Source organism: Triturus cristatus, chromosome 2_2, assembly GCF_964204655.1.
Source record: "Triturus cristatus chromosome 2_2, aTriCri1.1, whole genome shotgun sequence".
NCBI classification, from domain to species: domain Eukaryota; kingdom Metazoa; phylum Chordata; class Amphibia; order Caudata; family Salamandridae; genus Triturus; species Triturus cristatus.
The window spans coordinates 97,480,292-97,506,036 of NC_140582.1; positions in this window are offsets into that span (position 1 = coordinate 97,480,292).

Sequence of the window (25,745 nt, forward strand, 5' to 3'; positions counted from 1 at the left end):
ATTTTCTGATGAAAAACGATGACCCGTGACCTGTCGAACTCTCGCCAGATGGTCAGAAATGGTAATTTTTTAATGTTTAATTTTTTGACTGTAAATGACTATTGCATGTGAATTATCACTTTTGGAACTAAAATAAGTGTGTTTAGAGTCATTTTAATGCCTGAAATTGGTCGAAATAGAAGCTTCTGAGTAGGATAAAAAGTCTGTAAATTGGCAATTTTGGTCACATTGAGGAGTTAAAAAGTAGTTATTAAACATGAGGCACAATCCAAATGACATTTGAAATACATTTTTCTATAGTCCAAAAAATCAATTTCTCTGATGAAAAACGATGACCCGTGACCTGTCGAACTTTCACCAGATGGTCAGAAATGGAAATTTTTTTATATTTAATTTTTTGACTGTAAATGACTATTGCATGTGAATTATCACTTTTGGAACTGAAATAAGTGTGTTTAGAGTCATTTTAATGCCTGAAATTGGTCAAAATAGAAGCTTCTGAGTAGGAGAAAAAGTCTATAAAAATGGCAATTTTGTTCACATTGAGGCTTTAAACAGTAGTTATTCAACATGAGGCACAATCCACATGATATTTTGGATCAATTTTTCTACAGTCCAAAAAATCAATTTTCTGATGAAAAACGATGACCCGTGACCTGTCGAATTCTCGCCAGATGGTCAGAAATGGAAATTTTTTAATGTTTAATTTTTTGACTGTAAATGACTATTGCATGTGAATTAGAACTCTTGGAACTGAAATACGTGTGTTTAGAGTCATTTTAGTGCCTGAAATTGGTCGAAATAGAAGCTTCTGAGTAGGAGATAAAGTCTATAAAAAAAGGCAATTTTGGTCATATTGAGGCTTTAAACAGTAGTTATTAAACATGAGGCACAATCCAAATGACATTTTGAATCAATTTTTCTACAGTCCAAAAAATCAATTTTTTGATGAAAAACAATGACCCGTGACCTGTCGAACTTTCTCCAGATGGTCAGAAATTGTAATTTTTTAATGTTTAATTTTTAGACTGTAAATGACTATTGCATGTGAATTATCACTTTTGGAACTAAAATAAGTGTGTTTAGAGTCATTTTAATGCCTGAAATTGGTCGAAATAGAAGCTTCTGAGTAGGAGAAAAAGTCTGTAAAAATGGCAATTTTGTTCACATTGAGGCTTTAAAAAGTAGTTATTTAACATGAGGCACAATCCACATGATATTTCGGATCAATTTTTCTACAGTCCAAAAAATCAATTTTCTGATGAAAAACGATGACCCGTGACCTGTCGAATTCTCGCCAGATGGTCAGAAATGGAAATTTTTTAATGTTTAATTTTTTGACTGTAAATGACTATTGCATGTGAATTAGAACTCTTGGAACTGAAATACGTGTGTTTAGAGTCATTTTAATGCCTGAAATTGGTCGAAATAGAAGCTTCTGAGTAGGAGATAAAGTCTATAAAAAAGGCAATTTTGGTCATATTGAGGCTTTAAACAGTAGTTATTCAACATGAGGCACAATCCAAATGACATTTTAAATCAATTTTTCTACAGTCCAAAAATTCAATTTACTGATGAAAAACGATGACCCGTGACATGTCGAACTTTCTCCAGATGGTCAGAAATGGTAATTTTTTAATGCTTAATTTTTTGACTGTAAATGACTATTGCATGTGAATTATCACTTTTGGAACTAAAATAAGTGTGTTTAGAGTCATTTTAATGCCTGAAATTGGTCGAAATAGAAGCTTCTGAGTAGGATAAAAAGTCTGTAAATTGGCAATTTTGGTCACATTGAGGATTTAAAAAGTAGTTATTAAACATGAGGCACAATCCAAATGACATTTGAAATACATTTTTCTATAGTCCAAAAAATCAATTTCTCTGATGAAAAATGATGACCCGTGACCTGTCGAACTTTCACCAGATGGTCAGAAATGGAAATTTTTTTATATTTAAGTTTTTTGACTGTAAATGACTATTGCATGTGAATTAGAACTCTTGGAACTGAAATAAGTGTGTTTAGAGTCATTTTAATGCCTGAAATTGGTCGAAATAGAAGCTTCTGAGTAGGAGAAAAAGTCTATAAAAATGGCAATTTTGGTCACATTGAGGCTTTAAACAGTAGTCATTCAACATGAGGCACAATCCACATGACATTTTGAATCAATTTTTCGACAGTCCAAAAAATCAATTTTCTGTTCAAAAAACGATGACCCGTGACATGTCGAACTTTCGCCAGATGGTAAGAAACGGAAATTTTTTTATATTTAATTTTTTGACTGTAAATGACTATTGCATGTGAATTAGAACTCTTGGAACTGAAATAAGTGTGTTTTGAGTCATTTTAATGCCTGAAATTGGTCGAAATAGAAGATTCTGAGTAGGAGAAAAAGTCTGTAAAATGGCAATTTTGTTCACGTTGAGGCTTTAAAAAGTAGTTATTCAAAATGAGGCACAATCCACATGATATTTTGGATCAATTTTTCTACAGTCCAAAAAATCAATTTTCTGATGAAAAACGATGACCCGTGACCTGTCGAACTCTCGCCAGATGGTCAGAAATGGTAATTTTTTAATGTTTAATTTTTTGACTGTAAATGACTATTGCATGTGAATTATCACTTTTGGAACTAAAATAAGTGTGTTTAGAGTCATTTTAATGCCTGAAATTGGTCGAAATAGAAGCTTCTGAGTAGGATAAAAAGTCTGTAAATTGGCAATTTTGGTCACATTGAGGAGTTAAAAAGTAGTTATTAAACATGAGGCACAATCCAAATGACATTTGAAATACATTTTTCTATAGTCCAAAAAATCAATTTCTCTGATGAAAAACGATGACCCGTGACCTGTCGAACTTTCACCAGATGTTCAGAAATGGAAATTTTTTTATATTTAATTTTTTGACTGTAAATGACTATTGCATGTGAATTAGAACTCTTGGAACTGAAATAAGTGTGTTTAGAGTCATTTTAATGCCTGAAATTGGTCGAAATAGAAGCTTCTGAGTAGGAGAAAAAGTCTATAAAAATGGCAATTTTGGTCACATTGAGGCTTTAAACAGTAGTTATTCAACATGAGGCACTATCCAAATGACATTTTGAATCAATTTTTCGACAGTCCAAAGAATCAATTTTCTGTTCAAAAAACGATGACCTGTGACATGTCGAACTTTCGCCAGATGGTCAGAAACGGAAATTTTTTAATATTTAATTTTTTGACTGTAAATGACTATTGCATGTGAAGTATTACTTTTGGAACTTAAATAAGTGTGTTTAGAGTCATTTTAATGCCTGAAAGTGGTCGAAATATAAGCTTCTGAGTAGGAGAAAAAGTCTGTAAATTCTTAATTTTGTTCATTATTGAGGATTTAAAAAATAGTTATTAAACACGAGGCACAATTCACATGACATTTTGAATCAATTTTTCTACAGTTCAAAAAATTAATTTTCTGTTAAAAAACGATGCCCCGTGACCTGTCGAACTCTCTCCAGATGGTCAAAAATTGTAATTTTTTAATGTTCAATTCTTTGTTTGTAAATGAATATTGCATGTGAATTATCACTTTTGGAACTAAAATAAGTGTGTTTAAAGTCATTTTAATGCATGAAATTGGTCGAAATAGAAGCTTCTGAGTAGGAGAAAAAGTCTGCAAATTGGCAATTTTGGTCACAATGAGGATTTAAAAAGTAGTTATTAAACATGAGGCACAATCCAAATGACATTTTGAATCAATTTTTCTACAGTCTAAAAAATCAATTTTTTGATGAAAAACGATGACCCGTGACCTGTCGAACTTTCTCCAGATGGTCAGAAATTGTAATTTTTTAATGTTTAATTTTTAGACTGTAAATGACTATTGCATGTGAATTATCACTTTTGGAACTGAAATAAGTGTGTTTAGAGTCATTTTAATGCCTGAAATTGGTCGAAATAGAAGCTTCTGAGTAGGAGAAAAAGTCTGTAAAAATGGCAATTTTGTTCACATTGAGGCTTTAAAAAGTAGTTATTCAACATGAGGCACAATCCACATGATATTTCGGATCAATTTTTCTACAGTCCAAAAAATCAATTTTCTGATGAAAAACGATGACCCGTGACCTGTCGAATTCTCGCCAGATGGTCAGAAATGGAAATTTTTTAATGTTTAATTTTTTGACTGTAAATGACTATTGCATGTGAATTAGAACTCTTGGAACTGAAATACGTGTGTTTAGAGTCATTTTAATGCCTGAAATTTGTCGAAATAGAAGCTTCTGAGTAGGAGATAAAGTCTATAAAAAAGGCAATTTTGGTCATATTGAGGCTTTAAACAGTAGTTATTCAACATGAGGCACAATCCAAATGACATTTTAAATCAATTTTTCTACAGTCCAAAAATTCAATTTACTGATGAAAAACGATGACCCGTGACATGTCGAACTTTCTCCAGATGGTCAGAAATGGTAATTTTTTAATGTTCAATTCTTTGTTTGTAAATGAATATTGCATGTGAATTATCACTTTTGGAACTAAAATAAGTGTGTTTAAATTCATTTTAATGCCTGAAATTGGTCGAAATAGAAGCTTCTGAGTAGGAGAAAAAGTCTGCAAATTGGCAATTTTGGTCACAATGAGGATTTAAAAAGTAGTTATTAAACATGAGGCACAATCCAAATGACATTTTGAATCAATTTTTCTACAGTCCAAAAAATCAATTTTTTGATGAAAAACGATGACCCGTGACCTGTCGAACTTTCTCCAGATGGTCAGAAATTGTAATTTTTTAATGTTTAATTTTTAGACTGTAAATGACTATTGCATGTGAATTATCACTTTTGGAACTGAAATAAGTGTGTTTAGAGTCATTTTAATGCCTGAAATTGGTCGAAATAGAAGCTTCTGAGAAGGAGAAAAAGTCTGTAAAAATGGCAATTTTGTTCACATTGAGGCTTTAAAAAGTAGTTATTCAACATGAGGCACAATCCACATGATATTTCGGATCAATTTTTCTACAGTCCAAAAAATCAATTTTCTGATGAAAAACGATGACCCGTGATCTGTCGAATTCTCGCCAGATGGTCAGAAATGGAAATTTTTTAATGTTTAATTTTTTGACTGTAAATGACTATTGCATGTGAATTAGAACTCTTGGAACTGAAATACGTGTGTTTAGAGTCATTTTAATGCCTGAAATTGGTCGAAATAGAAGCTTCTGAGTAGGAGATAAAGTCTATAAAAAAGGCAATTTTGGTCATATTGAGGCTTTAAACAGTAGTTATTCAACATGAGGCACAATCCAAATGACATTTTAAATCAATTTTTCTACAGTCCAAAAAATCAATTTTCTGATGAAAAACGATGACCCGTGACATGTCGAACTTTCTCCAGATGGTCAGAAATGGTAATTTTTTAATGCTTAATTTTTTGCCTGTAAATGACTATTGCAAGGGAATTATCACTTTTGGAACTAAAATAAGTGTGTTTAGAGTCATTTTAATGCCTGAAATTGGTCGAAATAGAAGCTTCTGAGTAGGATAAAAAGTCTGTAAATTGGCAATTTTGGTCACATTGAGGATTTAAAAAGTAGTTATTAAACATGAGGCACAATCCAAATGACATTTGAAATACATTTTTCTATAGTCCAAAAAATCAATTTCTCTGATGAAAAACGATGACCCGTGACCTGTCGAACTTTCACCAGATGGTCAGAAATGGAAAATTTTTTATATTTAAGTTTTTTGACTGTAAATGACTATTGCATGTGAATTAGAACTCTTGGAACTGAAATAAGTGTGTTTAGAGTCATTTTAATGCCTGAAATTGGTCGAAATAGAAGCTTCTGAGTAGGAGAAAAAGTCTATAAAAATCGCAATTTTGGTCACATTGAGGCTTTAAACAATAGTTATTCAACATGAGGCACAATCCACATGACATTTTGAATCAATTTTTCGACAGTCCAAAAAATCAATTTTCTGTTCAAAAAACGATGACCCGTGTTGTGAATCAGAACTCTTGGAACTGAAATAAGTGTGTTTTGAGTCATTTTAATGCCTGAAATTGGTCGAAATAGAAGCTTCTGAGTAGGAGAAAAAGTCTATAAAAATGGCAATTTTGGTCACATTGAGGCTTTAAACAGTAGTTATTCAACATGAGGCACTATCCAAATGACATTTTAAATCAATTTTTCTACAGTCCAAAAAATCAATTTTCGGATGAAAAACGATGACCCGTGACCTGTCGAACTTTCGCCAGATGGTCAGAAACGGAAATTTTTTAATATTTAATTTTTTGACTGTAAATGACTATTGCATGTGAAGTATCACTTTTGGAACTTAAATAAGTGCGTTTAGAGTCATTTTAATGCCTGAAATTGGTTGAAATAGAAGCTTTTGAGTAGGAGAAAAAGTCTGTAAATTGTCAATTTTGGTCACATCGACGATTTAAAAAGTAGTTATTCAACATGAGGCACAATCCACATGACATTTTGAATCAATTTTTCGACAGTCCAAAAAATCAATTTTCTGTTAAAAAAACGATGACCCGTGACATGTCGAACTTTCTCCAGATGGTCAGAAACGGAAATTTTTTAATATTTAATTTTTTGACTGTAAATGACTATTGCATGTGAAGTATTACTTTTGGAACTTAAATAAGTGTGTTTAGAGTCATTTTAATGCCTGAAATTGGTCGAAATATATGCTTCTGAGTAGGAGAAAAAGTCTGTAAATTCTTAATTTTGTTCATTATTGAGGATTTAAAAAATAGTTATTAAACATGAGGCACAATTCACATGACATTTTGAATCAATTTTTCTACAGTTCAAAAAATTAATTTTCTGTTAAAAAACGATGACCCGTGACCTGTCGAACTTTCTCCAGATGGTCAGAAATTGTAATTTTTTAATGTTCAATTCTTTGTTTGTAAATGAATATTGCATGTGAATTATCACTTTTGGAACTAAAATAAGTGTGTTTAAAGTCATTTTAATGCCTGAAATTGATTGAAATAGAAGCTTCTGAGTAGGAGAAAAAGTCTGCAAATTGGCAATTTTGGTCACAATGAGGATTTAAAAAGTAGTTATTAAACATGAGGCACAATCCAAATGACATTTTGAATCAATTTTTCTACAGTCCAAAAAATCAATTTTTTGATGAAAAACGATGACCCGTGACCTGTCGAACTTTCTCCAGATGGTCAGAAATTGTAATTTTTTAATGTTTAATTTTTAGACTGTAAATGACTATTGCATGTGAATGATCACTTTTGGAACTGAAATAAGTGTGTTTAGAGTCATTTTAATGCCTGAAATTGGTGGAAATAGAAGCTTCTGAGTAGGAGAAAAAGTCTGTAAAAATGGCAATTTTGTTCACATTGAGGCTTTAAAAAGTAGTTATTCAACATGAGGCACAATCCACATGATATTTCGGATCAATTTTTCTACAGTCCAAAAAATCAATTTTCTGATGAAAAACGATGACCCGTGACCTGTCGAACTCTCGCCAGATGGTCAGAAATGGAAATTTTTTAATGTTTAATTTTTTGACTGTAAATGACTATTGCATGTGAATTAGAACTCTTGGAACTGAAATACGTGTGTTTAGAGTCATTTTAGTGCCTGAAATTGGTCGAAATAGAAGCTTCTGAGTAGGAGATAAAGTCTATAAAAAAGGCAATTTTGGTCATATTGAGGCTTTAAACAGTAGTTATTAAACATGAGGCACAATCCAAATGACATTTTGAATCAATTTTTCTACAGTCCAAAAAATCAATTTTTTGATGAAAAACAATGACCCGTGACCTGTCGAACTTTCTCCAGATGGTCAGAAATTGTAATTTTTTAATGTTTAATTTTTAGACTGTAAATGACTATTGCATGTGAATTATCACTTTTGGAACTGAAATAAGTGTGTTTAGAGTCATTTTTATGCCTGAAATTGGTCGAAATAGAAGATTCTGAGTAGGAGAAAAAGTCTGTAAAATGGCAATTTTGTTCACATTGAGGCTTTAAAAAGTAGTTATTCAAAATGAGGCACAATCCACATGATATTTTGGATCAATTTTTCTACAGTCCAAAAAATCAATTTTCTGATGAAAAACGATGACCCGTGACCTGTCGAACTCTCGCCAGATGGTCAGAAATGGTAATTTTTTAATGTTTAATTTTTTGACTGTAAATGACTATTGCATGTGAATTATCACTTTTGGAACTAAAATAAGTATGTTTAGAGTCATTTTAATGCCTGAAATTGGTCGAAATAGAAGCTTCTGAGTAGGATAAAAAGTCTGTAAATTGGCAATTTTGGTCACATTGAGGAGTTAAAAAGTAGTTATTAAACATGAGGCACAATCCAAATGACATTTGAAATACATTTTTCTATAGTCCAAAAAATCAATTTCTCTGATGAAAAACGATGACCCGTGACCTGTCGAACTTTCACCAGATGGTCAGAAATGGAAATTTTTTTATATTTAATTTTTTGACTGTAAATGACTATTGCATGTGAATTAGAACTCTTGGAACTGAAATAAGTGTGTTTAGAGTCATTTTAATGCCTGAAATTGGTCGAAATAGAAGCTTCTGAGTAGGAGAAAAAGTCTATAAAAATGGCAATTTTGGTCACATTGAGGCTTTAAACAGTAGTTATTCAACATGAGGCACTATCCAAATGACATTTTAAATCAATTTTTCTACAGTCCAAAAAATCAATTTTCGGATGAAAAACGATGACCCGTGACCTGTCGAACTTTCGCCAGATGGTCAGAAACGGAAATTTTTTAATATTTAATTTTTTGACTGTAAATGACTATTGCATGTGAAGTATCACTTTTGGAACTGAAATAAGTGTGTTTAGAGTCATTTTAATGCCTGAAATTGGTTGAAATAGAAGCTTTTGAGTAGGAGAAAAAGTCTGTAAATTGTCAATTTTGGTCACATTGACGATTTAAAAAGTAGTTATTCAACATGAGGCACAATCCACATGACATTTTGAATCAATTTTTCGACAGTCCAAAAAATCAATTTTCTGTTCAAAAAACGATGACCCGTGACATGTCGAACTTTCGCCAGATGGTCAGAAACGGAAATTTTTTAATATTTAATTCTTTGACTGTAAATGACTATTGCATGTGAAGTATTACTTTTGGAACTTAAATAAGTGTGTTTAGAGTCATTTTAATGCCTGAAATTGGTCGAAATATAAGCTTCTGAGTAGGAGAAAAAGTCTGTAAATTCTTAATTTTGTTCATTATTGAGGATTTAAAAAATAGTTATTAAACACGAGGCACAATTCACATGACATTTTGAATCAATTTTTCTACAGTTCAAAAAAGTAATTTTCTGTTAAAAAACGATGACCCGTGACCTGTCGAACTCTCACCAGATGGTCAGAAATTGTAATTTTTTAATGTTCAATTCTTTGTTTGTAAATGAATATTGCATGTGAATTATCACTTTTGGAACTAAAATAAGTGTGTTTAAAGTCATTTTAATGCATGAAATTGGTCGAAAGAGAAGCTTCTGAGTAGGAGAAAAAGTCTGCAAATTGGCAATTTTGGTCACAATGAGGATTTAAAAAGTAGTTATTAAACATGAGGCACAATCCAAATGACATTTTGAATCAATTTTTCTACAGTCTAAAAAATCAATTTTTTGATGAAAAACGATGACCCGTGACCTGTCGAACTTTCTCCAGATGGTCAGAAATTGTAATTTTTTAATGTTTAATTTTTAGACTGTAAATGACTATTGCATGTGAATTATCACTTTTGGAACTGAAATAAGTGTGTTTAGAGTCATTTTAATGCCTGAAATTGGTCGAAATAGAAGATTCTGAGTAGGAGAAAAAGTCTGTAAAAATGGCAATTTTGTTCACATTGAGGCTTTAAAAAGTAGTTATTTAACATGAGGCACAATCCACATGATATTTCGGATCAATTTTTCTACAGTCCAAAAAATCAATTTTCTGATGAAAAACGATGACCCGTGACCTGTCGAATTCTCGCCAGATGGTCAGAAATGGAAATTTTTTAATGTTTAATTTTTTGACTGTAAATGACTATTGCATGTGAATTAGAACTCTTGGAACTGAAATACGTGTGTTTAGAGTCATTTTAATGCCTGAAATTGGTCGAAATAGAAGCTTCTGAGTAGGAGATAAAGTCTATAAAAAAGGCAATTTTGGTCATATTGAGGCTTTAAACAGTAGTTATTCAACATGAGGCACAATCCAAATGACATTTTAAATCAATTTTTCTACAGTCCAAAAATTCAATTTACTGATGAAAAACGATGACCCGTGACATGTCGAACTTTCTCCAGATGGTCAGAAATGGTAATTTTTTAATGTTCAATTCTTTGTTTGTAAATGAATATTGCATGTGAATTATCACTTTTGGAACTAAAATAAGTGTGTTTAAAGTCATTTTAATGCCTGAAATTGGTCGAAATAGAAGCTTCTGAGTAGGAGAAAAAGTCTGCAAATTGGCAATTTTGGTCACAATGAGGATTTAAAAAGTAGTTATTAAACATGAGGCACAATCCAAATGACATTTTGAATCAATTTTTCTACAGTCCAAAAAATCAATTTTTTGATGAAAAACGATGACCCGTGACCTGTCGAACTTTCTCCAGATGGTCAGAAATTGTAATTTTTTAATGTTTAATTTTTAGACTGTAAATGACTATTGCATGTGAATTATCACTTTTGGAACTGAAATAAGTGTGTTTAGAGTCATTTTAATGCCTGAAATTGGTCGAAATAGAAGCTTCTGAGTAGGAGAAAAAGTCTGTAAAAATGGCAATTTTGTTCACATTGAGGCTTTAAAAAGTAGTTATTCAACATGAGGCACAATCCACATGATATTTCGGATCAATTTTTCTACAGTCCAAAAAATCAATTTTCTGATGAAAAACGATGACCCGTGACCTGTCGAATTCTCGCCAGATGGTCAGAAATGGAAATTTTTTAATGTTTAATTTTTTGACTGTAAATGACTATTGCATGTGAATTAGAACTCTTGGAACTGAAATACGTGTGTTTAGAGTCATTTTAATGCCTGAAATTGGTCGAAATAGAAGCTTCTGAGTAGGAGATAAAGTCTATAAAAAAGGCAATTTTGGTCATATTGAGGCTTTAAACAGTAGTTATTCAACATGAGGCACAATCCAAATGACATTTTAAATCAATTTTTCTACAGTCCAAAAAAACAATTTTCTGATGAAAAACGATGACCCGTGACCTGTGGAACTTTCGCCAGATGGTCAGAAACGGAAATTTTTTAATATTTAATTTTTTGACTGTAAATGACTATTGCATGTGAAGTATCACTTTTGGAACTGAAATAAGTGTGTTTAGAGTCATTTTAATGCCTGAAATTGGTTGAAATAGAAGCTTTTGAGTAGGAGAAAAAATCTGTAAATTGTCAATTTTGGTCACATTGACGATTTAAAAAGTAGTTATTCAACATGAGGCACAATCCACATGACATTTTGAATCAATTTTTCGACAGTCCAAAAAATCAATTTTCTGTTCAAAAAACGATGACCCGTGACATGTCGAACTCTAGCCAGATGGTCAGAAACGGAAATTTTTTAATATTTAATTCTTTGACTGTAAATGACTATTGCATGTGAAGTATTACTTTTGGAACTTAAATGTGTGTGATTAGACTCATTTTAATGCCTGAAATTGGTCGAAATATAAGCTTCTGAGTAGGAGAAAAAGTCTGTAAATTCTTAATTTTGTTCATTATTGAGGATTTAAAAAATAGTTATTAAACACGAGGCACAATTCACATGACATTTTGAATCAATTTTTCTACAGTTCAAAAAAGTAATTTTCTGTTAAAAAACGATGACCCGTGACCTGTCGAACTCTCACCAGATGGTAAGAAATTGTAATTTTTTAATGTTCAATTCTTTGTTTGTAAATGAATATTGCATGTGAATTATCACTTTTGGAACTAAAATAAGTGTGTTTAAAGTCATTTTAATGCATGAAATTGGTCGAAATAGAAGCTTCTGAGTAGGAGAAAAAGTCTGCAAATTGGCAATTTTGGTCACAATGAGGATTTAAAAAGTAGTTATTAAACATGAGGCACAATCCAAATGACATTTTGAATCAATTTTTCTACAGTCCAAAAAATCAATTTTTTGATGAAAAACGATGACCCGTGACCTGTCGAACTTTCTCCAAATGGTCAGAAATTGTAATTTTTTAATGTTTAATTTTTAGACTGTAAATGACTATTGCATGTGAATGATCACTTTTGGAACTGAAATAAGTGTGTTTAGAGTCATTTTAATGCCTGAAATTGGTCGAAATAGAAGCTTCTGAGTAGGAGCTAAAGTCTATAAAAAAGGCAATTTTGGTCATATTGAGGCTTTAAACAGTAGTTATTCAACATGAGGCACAATCCAAATGACATTTTGAATCAATTTTTCGACAGTCCAAAAAATCAATTTTCTGTTCAAAAAACGATGACCCGTGACATGTCGAACTTTCGCAAGATGGTCAGAAACCGAAATTTTTTAATATTAAATTTTTTGACTGTAAATGACTATTGCATGTGAAGTATTACTTTTGGAACTTAAATAAGTGTGTTTAGAGTCATTTTAATGCCTGAAATTGGTCGAAATATATGCTTCTGAGTAGGAGAAAAAGTCTGTAAATTCTTAATTTTGTTCATTATTGAGGATTTAAAAAATAGTTATTAAACATGAGGCACAATTCACATGACATTTTGAATCAATTTTTCTACAGTTCAAAAAATTAATTTTCTGTTAAAAAACGATGACCCGTGACCTGTCGAACTTTCTCCAGATGGTCAGAAATTGTAATTTTTTAATGTTCAATTCTTTGTTTGTAAATGAATATTGCATGTGAATTATCACTTTTGGAACTGAAGTAAGTGTGTTTAGAGTCATTTTAATGCCTGAAATTGGTCGAAATAGAAGCTTCTGAGTAGGAGAAAAAGTCTGCAAATTGGCAATTTTGGTCACAATGAGGATTTAAAAAGTAGTTATTAAACATGAGGCACAATCCAAATGACATTTTGAATCAATTTTCCTACAGTCCAAAAAATCAATTTTTTGATGAAAAACGATGACCCGTGACCTGTCGAACTTTCGCCAGATGGTCAGAAACGGAAATTTTTTAATATTTAATTTTTTGACTGTAAATGACTATTGCATGTGAAGTATCACTTTTGGAACTGAAATAAGTGTGTTTAGAGTCATTTTAATGCCTGAAATTGGTTGAAATAGAAGCTTTTGAGAAGGAGAAAAAGTCTGTAAATTGTCAATTTTGGTCACATTGACGATTTAAAAAGTAGTTATTCAACATGAGGCACAATCCACATGACATTTTGAATCAATTTTTCGACAGTCCAAAAAATCAATTTTCTGTTCAAAAAACGATGACCCGTGACATGTCGAACTTTCGCCAGATGGTCAGAAACGGAAATGTTTTAATATTTAATTCTTTGACTGTAAATGACTATTGCATGTGAAGTATTACTTTTGGAACTTAAATGAGTGTGTTTAGAGTCATTTTAATGGCTGAAATTGGTCGAAATATAAGCTTCTGAGTAGGAGAAAAAGTCTGTAAATTCTTAATTTTGTTCATTATTGAGGATTTAAAAAATAGTTATTAAACACGAGGCACAATTCACATGACATTTTGAATCAATTTTTCTACAGTTCAAAAAAGTAATTTTCTGTTAAAAAACGATGACCCGTGACCTGTCGAACTCTCACCAGATGGTCAGAAATTGTAATTTTTTAATGTTCAATTCTTTGTTTGTAAATGAATATTGCATGTGAATTATCACTTTTGGAACTAAAATAAGTGTGTTTAAAGTCATTTTAATGCCTGAAATTGGTCGAAATAGAAGCTTCTGAGTAGGAGAAAAAGTCTGCAAATTGGCAATTTTGGTCACAATGAGGATTTAAAAAGTAGTTATTAAACATGAGGCACAATCCAAATGACATTTTGAATCAATTTTTCTACAGTCTAAAAAATCAATTTTTTGATGAAAAACGATGACCCGTGACCTGTCGAACTTTCTCCAGATGGTCAGAAATTGTAATTTTTTAATGTTTAATTTTTAGACTGTAAATGACTATTGCATGTGAATTATCACTTTTGGAACTGAAATAAGTGTGTTTAGAGTCATTTTAATGCCTGAAATTGGTCGAAATAGAAGCTTCTGAGTAGGAGAAAAAGTCTGTAAAAATGGCAATTTTGTTCACATTGAGGCTTTAAAAAGTAGTTATTTAACATGAGGCACAATCCTCATGATATTTCGGATCAATTTTTCTACAGTCCAAAAAATCAATTTTCTGATGAAAAACGATGACCCGTGACCTGTCGAATTCTCGCCAGATGGTCAGAAATGGAAATTTTTTAATGTTTAATTTTTTGACTGTAAATGACTATTGCATGTGAATTAGAACTCTTGGAACTGAAATACGTGTGTTTAGAGTCATTTTAATGCCTGAAATTGGTCGAAATAGAAGCTTCTGAGTAGGAGATAAAGTCTATAAAAAAGGCAATTTTGGTCATATTGAGGCTTTAAACAGTAGTTATTCAACATGAGGCACAATCCAAATGACATTTTAAATCAATTTTTCTACAGTCAAAAAATTCAATTTACTGATGAAAAACGATGACCCGTGACATGTCGAACTTTCTCCAGATGGTCAGAAATGGTAATTTTTTAATGTTCAATTCTTTGTTTGTAAATGAATATTGCATGTGAATTATCACTTTTGGAACTAAAATAAGTGTGTTTAAAGTCATTTTAATGCCTGAAATTGGTCGAAATAGAAGCTTCTGAGTAGGAGAAAAAGTCTGCAAATTGGCAATTTTGGTCACAATGAGGATTTAAAAAGTAGTTATTAAACATGAGGCACAATCCAAATGACATTTTGAATCAATTTTTCTACAGTCCAAAAAATCAATTTTTTGATGAAAAATGATGACCCGTGACCTGTCAAACTTTCTCCAGATGGTCAGAAATTGTAATTTTTTAATGTTTAATTTTTAGACTGTAAATGACTATTGCATGTGAATTATCACTTTTGGAACTGAAATAAGTGTGTTTAGAGTCATTTTAATGCCTGAAATTGGTCGAAATAGAAGCTTCTGAGTAGGAGAAAAAGTCTGTAAAAATGGCAATTTTGTTCACATTGAGGCTTTAAAAAGAAGTTATTCAACATGAGGCACAATCCACATGATATTTCGGATCAATTTTTCTACAGTCCAAAAAATCAATTTTCTGATGAAAAAGGATGACCCGTGACCTGTCGAATTCTCGCCAGATGGTCAGAAATGGAAATTTTTTAATGTTTAATTTTTTGACTGTAAATGACTATTGCATGTGAATTAGAACTCTTGGAACTGAAATACGTGTGTTTAGAGTCATTTTAATGCCTGAAATTGGTCGAAATAGAAGCTTCTGAGTAGGAGATAAAGTCTATAAAAAAGGCAATTTTGGTCATATTGAGGCTTTAAACAGTAGTTATTCAACATGAGGCACAACCCAAATGACATTTTAAATCAATTTTTCTACAGTCCAAAAAAACAATTTTCTGATGAAAAACGATGACCCGTGACCTGTCGAACTTTCTCCAAATGGTCAGAAATTGTAATTTTTTAATGTTTAATTTTTAGACTGTAAATGACTATTGCATGTGAATGATCACTTTTGGAACTGAAATAAGTGTGTTTAGAGTCATTTTAATGACTGAAATTGGTCGAAATAGAAACTTCTGAGTAGGAGCTAAAGTCTATAGTAAATTGTCAATTTTGGTCACATTGACGATTTAAAAAGTAGTTATTCAACATGAGGCACAATCCACATGACATTTTGAATCAATTTTTCGACAGTCCAAAAAATCAATTTTCTGTTCAAAAAACGATGACCCGTGACATGTCGAACTTTCGCCAGATGGTCAGAAACGGAAATTTTTTGATATTTAATTTTTTGACTGTAAATGACTATTGCATGTGAAGTATTACTTTTGGAACTTAAATAAGTGTGTTTAGAGTCATTTTAATGCCTGAAATTGGTCGAAATATATGCTTCTGAGTAGGAGAAAAAGTCTGTAAATTCCTAATTTTGTTCATTATTGAGGATTTAAAAAATAGTTATTAAACATGAGGCACAATTCACATGACATTTTGAATCAATTTTTCTACAGTTCAAAAAATTAATTTTCTGTTAAAAAACGATGACCCGTCACCTGTCGAACTTTCTCCAGATGGTCAGAAATTGTAATTTTTTAATGTTCAATTCTTTGTTTGTAAATGAATATTGCATGTGAATTATCACTTTTGGAACTAAAATAAGTGTGTTTAAAGTCATTTTAATGCCTGAAATTGGTCGAAATAGAAGCTTCTGAGTAGGAGAAAAAGTCTGCAAATTGGCAATTTTGGTCACAATGAGGATTTAAAAAGTAGTTATTAAACATGAGGCACAATCCAAATGACATTTTGAATCAATTTTTCTACAGTCCAAAAAATCAATTTTTTGATGAAAAACGATGACCCGTGACCTGTCGAACTTTCTCCAAATGGTCAGAAATTGTAATTTTTTAATGTTTAATTTTTAGACTGTAAATGACTATTGCATGTGAATGATCACTTTTGGAACTGAAATAAGTGTGTTTAGAGTCATTTTAATGCCTGAAATTGGTCGAAATAGAAGCTTCTGAGTAGGAGCTAAAGTCTATAAAAAAGGCAATTTTGGTCATATTGAGGCTTTAAACAGTAGTTATTCAACATGAGGCAGAATCCAAATGACATTTTGAATCAATTTTTCGACAGTCCAAAAAATCAATTTTCTGTTCAAAAAACGATGACCCGTGACATGTCGAACTTTCGCAAGATGGTCAGAAACCGAAATTTTTTAATATTAAATTTTTTGACTGTAAATGACTATTGCATGTGAAGTATTACTTTTGGAACTTAAATAAGTGTGTTTAGAGTCATTTTAATGCCTGAAATTGGTCGAAATATATGCTTCTGAGTAGGAGAAAAAGTCTGTAAATTCTTAATTTTGTTCATTATTGAGGATTTAAAAAATAGTTATTAAACATGAGGCACAATTCACATGACATTTTGAATCAATTTTTCTACAGTTCAAAAAATTAATTTTCTGTTAAAAAACGATGACCCGTGACCTGTCGAACTTTCTCCAGATGGTCAGAAATTGTAATTTTTTAATGTTCAATTCTTTGTTTGTAAATGAATATTGCATGTGAATTATCACTTTTGGAACTGAAGTAAGTGTGTTTAGAGTCATTTTAATGCCTGAAATTGGTCGAAATAGAAGCTTCTGAGTAGGAGAAAAAGTCTGCAAATTGGCAATTTTGGTCACAATGAGGATTTAAAAAGTAGTTATTAAACATGAGGCACAATCCAAATGACATTTTGAATCAATTTTCCTACAGTCCAAAAAATCAATTTTTTGATGAAAAACGATGACCCGTGACCTGTCGAACTTTCGCCAGATGGTCAGAAACGGAAATTTTTTAATATTTAATTTTTTGACTGTAAATGACTATTGCATGTGAAGTATCACTTTTGGAACTGAAATAAGTGTGTTTAGAGTCATTTTAATGCCTGAAATTGGTTGAAATAGAAGCTTTTGAGTAGGAGAAAAAGTCTGTAAATTGTCAATTTTGGTCACATTGACGATTTAAAAAGTAGTTATTCAACATGAGGCACAATCCACATGACATTTTGAATCAATTTTTCGACAGTCCAAAAAATCAATTTTCTGTTCAAAAAACGATGACCCGTGACATGTCGAACTTTCGCCAGATGGTCAGAAACGGAAATTTTTTAATATTTAATTCTTTGACTGTAAATGACTATTGCATGTGAAGTATTACTTTTGGAACTTAAATAAGTGTGTTTAGAGTCATTTTAATGCCTGAAATTGGTCGAAATATAAGCTTCTGAGTAGGAGAAAAAGTCTGTAAATTCTTAATTTTGTTCATTATTGAGGATTTAAAAAATAGTTATTAAACACGAGGCACAATTCACATGACATTTTGAATCAATTTTTCTACAGTTCAAAAAATTAATTTTCTGTTAAAAAACGATGCCCCGTGACCTGTCGAACTCTCTCCAGATGGTCAAAAATTGTAATTTTTTAATGTTCAATTCTTTGTTTGTAAATGAATATTGCATGTGAATTATCACTTTTGGAACTAAAATAAGTGTGTTTAAAGTCATTTTAATGCATGAAATTGGTCGAAATAGAAGCTTCTGAGTAGGAGAAAAAGTCTGCAAATTGGCAATTTTGGTCACAATGAGGATTTAAAAAGTAGTTATTAAACATGAGGCACAATCCAAATGACATTTTGAATCAATTTTTCTACAGTCTAAAAAATCAATTTTCTGATGAAAAACGATGACCCGTGACCTGTCAAATTCTCGCCAGATGGTCAGAAATGGAAATTTTTTAATGTTTAATTTTTTGACTGTAAATGACTATTGCATGTGAATTAGAACTCTTGGAACTGAAATACGTGTGTTTAGAGTCATTTTAATGCCTGAAATTGGTCGAAATAGAAGCTTCTGAGTAGGAGATAAAGTCTATAAAAAAGGCAATTTTGGTCATATTGAGGCTTTAAACAGTAGTTATTCAACATGAGGCACAATCCAAATGACATTTTAAATCAATTTTTCTACAGTCCAAAAATTCAATTTACTGATGAAAAACGATGACCCGTGACATGTCGAACTTTCTCCAGATGGTCAGAAATGGTAATTTTTTAATGTTCAATTCTTTGTTTGTAAATGAATATTGCATGTGAATTATCACTTTTGGAACTAAAATAAGTGTGTTTAAAGTCATTTTAATGCCTGAAATTGGTCGAAATAGAAGCTTCTGAGTAGGAGAAAAAGTCTGCAAATTGGCAATTTTGGTCACAATGAGGATTTAAAAAGTAGTTATTAAACATGAGGCACAATCCAAATGACATTTTGAATCAAATTTTCTACAGTCCAAAAAATCAATTTTTTGATGAAAAACGATGACCCGTGACCTGTCGAACTTTCTCCAGATGGTCAGAAATTGTAATTTTTTAATGTTTAATTTTTAGACTGTAAATGACTATTGCATGTGAATTATCACTTTTGGAACTGAAATAAGTGTGTTTAGAGTCATTTTAATGCCTGAAATTGGTCGAAATAGAAGCTTCTGAGTAGGAGAAAAAGTCTGTAAAAATGGCAATTTTGTTCACATTGAGGCTTTAAAAAGTAGTTATTCAACATGAGGCACAATCCACATGATATTTCGGATCAATTTTTCTACAGTCCCAAAAATCAAATTTCTGATGAAAAACGATGACCCGTGACATGTCGAACTTTCTCCAGATGGTCAGAAATGGAAATTTTTTAATGTTTAATTTTTTGACTGTAAATGTCTATTGCATGTGAATTAGAACTCTTGGAACTGAAATACGTGTGTTTAGAGTCATTTTAATGCCTGAAATTGGTCGAAATAGAAGCTTCTGAGTAGGAGATAAAGTCTATAAAAAAGGCAATTTTGGTCATATTGAGGCTTTAAACAGTAGTTATTCAACATGAGGCACAATCCAAATGACATTTTAAATCAATTTTTCTACAGTCCCAAAAATCAAATTTCTGATGAAAAACGATGACCCGTGACATGTCGAACTTTCTCCAGATGGTCAGAAATGGTAATTTTTTAATGCTTAATTTTTTGACTGTAAATGACTATTGCATGTGAATTATCACTTTTGGAACTAAAATAAGTGTGTTTAGAGTCATTTTAATGCCTGAAATTGGTCGAAATAGAAGCTTCTGAGTAGGATAAAAAGTCTGTAAATTGGCAATTTTGGTCACATTGAGGATTCAAAAAGTAGTTATTAAACATGAGGCACAATCCAAATGACATTTGAAATACATTTTTCTATAGTCCAAAAAATCAATTTCTCTGATGAAAAACGATGACCCGTGACCTGTCGAACTTTCACCAGATGGTCAGAAATGGAAATTTTTTTATATTTAAGTTTTTTGACTGTAAATGAGTATTGCATGTGAATTAGAACTCTTGGAACTGAAATAAGTGTGTTTAGAGTCATTTTAATGCCTGAAATTGGTCGAAATAGAAGCTTCTGAGTAGGAGAAAAAGTCTATAAAAATGGCAATTTTGGTCACATTGAGGCTTTAAACAGTAGTTATTCAACATGAGGCACTATCCAAATGACATTTTAAATCAATTTTTCTACAGTCCAAAAAATCAATTTTCGGATGAAAAACGATGACCCGTGACCTGTCGAACTTTCGCCAGATGGTCAGAAACGGAAATTTTTTAATATTTAATTTTTTGACTGTAAATGACTATTGCATGTGAAGTATCACTTTTGGAACTGAAATAAGTGTGTTTAGAGTCATTTTAATGCCTGAAATTGGTTGAAATAGAAGCTTTTGAGTAGGAGAAAAAGTCTGTAAATTGTCAATTTTGGTCACATTGACGATTTAAAAAGTAGTTATTCAACATGAGGCACAATCCACATGACATTTGGAATCAATTTTTCGACAGTCCAAAAAATCAATTTTCTGTTAAAAAAACGATGACCCGTGACATGTCGAACTTTCGCCAGATGGTCAGAAACGGAAATTTTTTAATATTTAATTTTTTGACTGTAAATGACTATTGCATGTGAAGTATTACTTTTGGAACTTAAATAAGTGTGTTTAGAGTCATTTTAATGCCTGAAATTGGTCGAAATATATGCTTCTGAGTAGGAGAAAAAGTCTGTATATTCTTAATTTTGTTCATTATTGAGGATTTAAAAAATAGTTATTAAACATGAGGCACAATTCACATGACATTTTGAATCAATTTTTCTACAGTTCAAAAAATTAATTTTCTGTTAAAAAACGATGACCCGTGACCTGTCGAACTTTCTCCAGATGGTCAGAAATTGTAATTTTTTAATGTTCAATTCTTTGTTTGTAAATGAATATTGCATGTGAATTATCACTTTTGGAACTAAAATAAGTGTGTTTAAACTCATTTTAATGCCTGAAATTGGTCGAAATAGAAGCTTCTGAGTAGGAGAAAAAGTCTGCAAATTGGCAATTTTGGTCACAATGAGGATTTAAAAAGTAGTTATTAAACATGAGGCACAATCCAAATGACATTTTGAATCAATTTTCCTACAGTCCAAAAAATCAATTTCTCTGATGAAAAACGATGACCCGTGACCTGTCGAACTTTCACCAGATGGTCAGAAATGGAAATTTTTTTATATTTAATTTTTTTGACTGTAAATGACTATTGCATGTGAATTAGAACTCTTGGAACTGAAATAAGTGTGTTTAGAGTCATTTTAATGCCTGAAATTGGTCGAAATAGAAGCTTCTGAGTAGGAGAAAAAGTCTATAAAAACTAGCAATTTTGGTCACATTGAGGCTTTAAACAGTAGTTATTCAACATGAGGCACAATCCACATGACATTTGAAATACATTTTTCTATAGTCCAAAAAATCAATTTTCGGATGAAAAACGATGACCCGTGACCTGTCGAACTTTCGCCAGATGGTCAGAAACGGAAATTTTTTAATATTTAATTTTTTGACTGTAAATGACTATTGTATGTGAAGTATCACTTTTGGAACTGAAATAAGTGTGTTTAGAGTCATTTTAATGCCTGAAATTGGTTGAAATAGAAGCTTTTGAGTAGGAGAAAAAGTCTATAAAAATGGCAATTTTGGTCACATTGAGGCTTTAAACAGTAGTTATTCAACATGAGGCACAATCCACATGACATTTTGAATCAATTTTTCGACAGTCGAAAAAAATCAATTTTCTGTTCAAAAAACGATGACCCGTGACATGTCGAACTTTCGCCAGATGGTAAGAAACGGAAATTTTTTTATATTTAATTTTTTGACTGTAAATGACTATTGCATGTGAATTAGAACTCTTGGAACTGAAATAAGTGTGTTTTGAGTCATTTTAATGCCTGAAATTGGTCGAAATAGAAGATTCTGAGTAGGAGAAAAAGTCTGTAAACTGGCAATTTTGTTCACGTTGAGGCTTTAAAAAGTAGTTATTCAAAATGAGGCACAATCCACATGATATTTTGGATCAATTTTTCTACAGTCCAAAAAATCAATTTTCTGATGAAAAACGATGACCCGTGACCTGTCGAACTCTCGCCAGATGGTCAGAAATGGTAATTTTTTAATGTTTAATTTTTTGACTGTAAATGACTATTGCATGTGAATTATCACTTTTGGAACTAAAATAAGTGTGTTTAGAGTAATTTTAATGCCTGAAATTGGTCGAAATAGAAGCTTCTGAGTAGGATAAAAAGTCTGTAAATTGGCAATTTTGGTCACATTGAGGAGTTAAAAAGTAGTTATTAAACATGAGGCACAATCCAAATGACATTTGAAATACATTTTTCTATAGTCCAAAAAATCAATTTCTCTGATGAAAAACGATGACCCGTGACCTGTCGAACTTTCACCAGATGGTCAGAAATGGAAAGTTTTTTATATTTAATTTTTTGACTGTAAATGACTATTGCATGTGAATTAGAACTCTTGGAACTGAAATAAGTGTGTTTAGAGTCATTTTAATGCCTGAAATTGGTCGAAATAGAAGCTTCTGAGTAGGAGAAAAAGTCTATAAAAATGGCAATTTTGGTCACATTGAGGCTTTAAACAGTAGTTATTCAACATGAGGCACTATCCAAATGACATTTGAATCAATTTTTCGACAGTCCAAAAAATTAATTTTCTGTTCAAAAAACGATGACCCGTGACATGTCGAACTTTCGCCAGATGGTCAGAAACGGAAATTTTTTAATATTTAATTTTTTGACTGTAAATGACTATTGCATGTGAAGTATTACTTTTGGAACTTAAATAAGTGTGTTTAGAGTCATTTTAATGCCTGAAATTGGTCGAAATATAAGCTTCTGAGTAGGAGAAAAAGTCTGTAAATTCTTAATTTTGTTCATTATTGAGGATTTAAAAAATAGTTATTAAACACGAGGCACAATTCACATGACATTTTGAATCAATTTTTCTACAGTTCAAAAAATTAATTTTCTGTTAAAAAACGATGCCCCGTGACCTGTCGAACTCTCTCCAGATGGTCAAAAATTGTAATTTTTTAATGTTCAATTCTTTGTTTGTAAATGAATATTGCATGTGAATTATCACTTTTGGAACTAAAATAAGTGTGTTTAAAGTCATTTTAATGCATGAAATTGGTCGAAATAGAAGCTTCTGAGTAGGAGAAAAAGTCTGCAAATTGGCAATTTTGGTCACAATGAGGATTTAAAAAGTAGTTATTAAACATGAGGCACAATCCAAATGACATTTTGAATCAATTTTCCTACAGTCCAAAAAATCAATTTCTCTGATGAAAAACGATGACCCGTGACCTGTCGAACTTTCACCAGATGGTCAGAAATGGAATTTTTTTTATATTTAATTTTTTTGACTGTAAATGACTATTGCATGTGAATTAGAACTCTTGGAACTGAAATAAGTGTGTTTAGAGTCATTTTAATGCCTGAAATTGGTCGAAATAGAAGCTTCTGAGTAGGAGAAAAAGTCTATAAAAATAGCAATTTTGGTCACATTGAGGCTTTAAACAGTAGTTATTCAACATGAGGCACAATCCACATGACATTTGAAATACATTTTTCTATAGTCCAAAAAATCAATTTTCGGATGAAAAACGATGACCCGTGACCTGTCGAACTTTCGCCAGATGGTCAGAAACGGAAATTTTTTAATATTTAATTTTTTGACTGTAAATGACTATTGTATGTGAAGTATCACTTTTGGAACTGAAATAAGTGTGTTTAGAGTCATTTTAATGCCTGAAATTGGTTGAAATAGAAGCTTTTGAGTAGGAGAAAAAGTCTATAAAAATGGCAATTTTGGTCACATTGAGGCTTTAAACAGTAGTTATTCAACATGAGGCACAATCCACATGACATTTTGAATCAATTTTTCGACAGTCCAAAAAATCAATTTTCTGTTCAAAAAACGATGACCCGTGACATGTCGAACTTTCGCCAGATGGTAAGAAACGGAAATTTTTTTATATTTAATTTTTTGACTGTAAATGACTATTGCATGTGAATTAGAACTCTTGGAACTGAAATAAGTGTGTTTTGAGTCATTTTAATGCCTGAAATTGGTCGAAATAGAAGATTCTGAGTAGGAGAAAAAGTCTGTAAAATGGCAATTTTGTTCACGTTGAGGCTTTAAAAAGTAGTTATTCAAAATGAGGCACAATCCACATGATATTTTGGATCAATTTTTCTACAGTCCAAAAAATCAATTTTCTGATGAAAAAACGATGACCCGTGACCTGTCGAACTCTCGCCAGATGGTCAGAAATGGTAATTTTTTAATGTTTAATTTTTTGACAGTAAATGACTATTGCATGTGAATTATCACTTTTGGAACTAAAATAAGTGTGTTTAGAGTCATTTTAATGCCTGAAATTGGTCGAAATAGAAGCTTCTGAGTAGGATAAAAAGTCTGTAAATTGGCAATTTTGGTCACATTGAGGAGTTAAAAAGTAGTTATTAAACATGAGGCACAATCCAAATGACATTTGAAATACATTTTTCTATAGTCCAAAAAATCAATTTCTCTGATGAAAAACGATGACCCGTGACCTGTCGAACTTTCACCAGATGGTCAGAAATGGAAATTTTTTTATATTTAATTTTTTGACTGTAAATGACTATTGCATGTGAATTAGAACTCTTGGAACTGAAATAAGTGTGTTTAGAGTCATTTTAATGCCTGAAATTGGTCGAAATAGAAGCTTCTGAGTAGGAGAAAAAGTCTATAAAAATGGCAATTTTGGTCACATTGAGGCTTTAAACAGTAGTTATTCAACATGAGGCACTATCCAAATGACATTTGAATCAATTTTTCGACAGTCCAAAAAATTAATTTTCTGTTCAAAAAACGATGACCCGTGACATGTCGAACTTTCGCCAGATGGTCAGAAACGGAAATTTTTTAATATTTAATTTTTTGACTGTAAATGACTATTGCATGTGAAGTATTACTTTTGGAACTTAAATAAGTGTGTTTAGAGTCATTTTAATGCCTGAAATTGGTCGAAATAGAAGCTTCTGAGTAGGAGAAAAAGTCTGTAAATTCTTAATTTTGTTCATTATTGAGGATTTAAAAAATAGTTATTAAACACGAGGCACAATTCACATGACATTTTGAATCAATTTTTCTACAGTTCAAAAAATTAATTTTCTGTTAAAAAACGATGCCCCGTGACCTGTCGAACTCTCTCCAGATGGTCAAAAATTGTAATTTTTTAATGTTCAATTCTTTGTTTGTAAATGAATATTGCATGTGAATTATCACTTTTGGAACTAAAATAAGTGTGTTTAAAGTCATTTTAATGCATGAAATTGGTCGAAATAGAAGCTTCTGAGTAGGAGAAAAAGTCTGCAAATTGGCAATTTTGGTCACAATGAGGATTTAAAAAGTAGTTATTAAACATGAGGCACAATCCAAATGACATTTTGAATCAATTTTTCTACAGTCCAAAAAATCAATTTTTTGATGAAAAACGATGACCCGTGACCTGTCGAACTTTCTCCAGATGGTCAGAAATTGTAATTTTTTAATGTTTAATTTTTAGACTGTAAATGACTATTGCATGTGAATTATCACTTTTGGAACTGAAATAAGTGTGTTTAGAGTCATTTT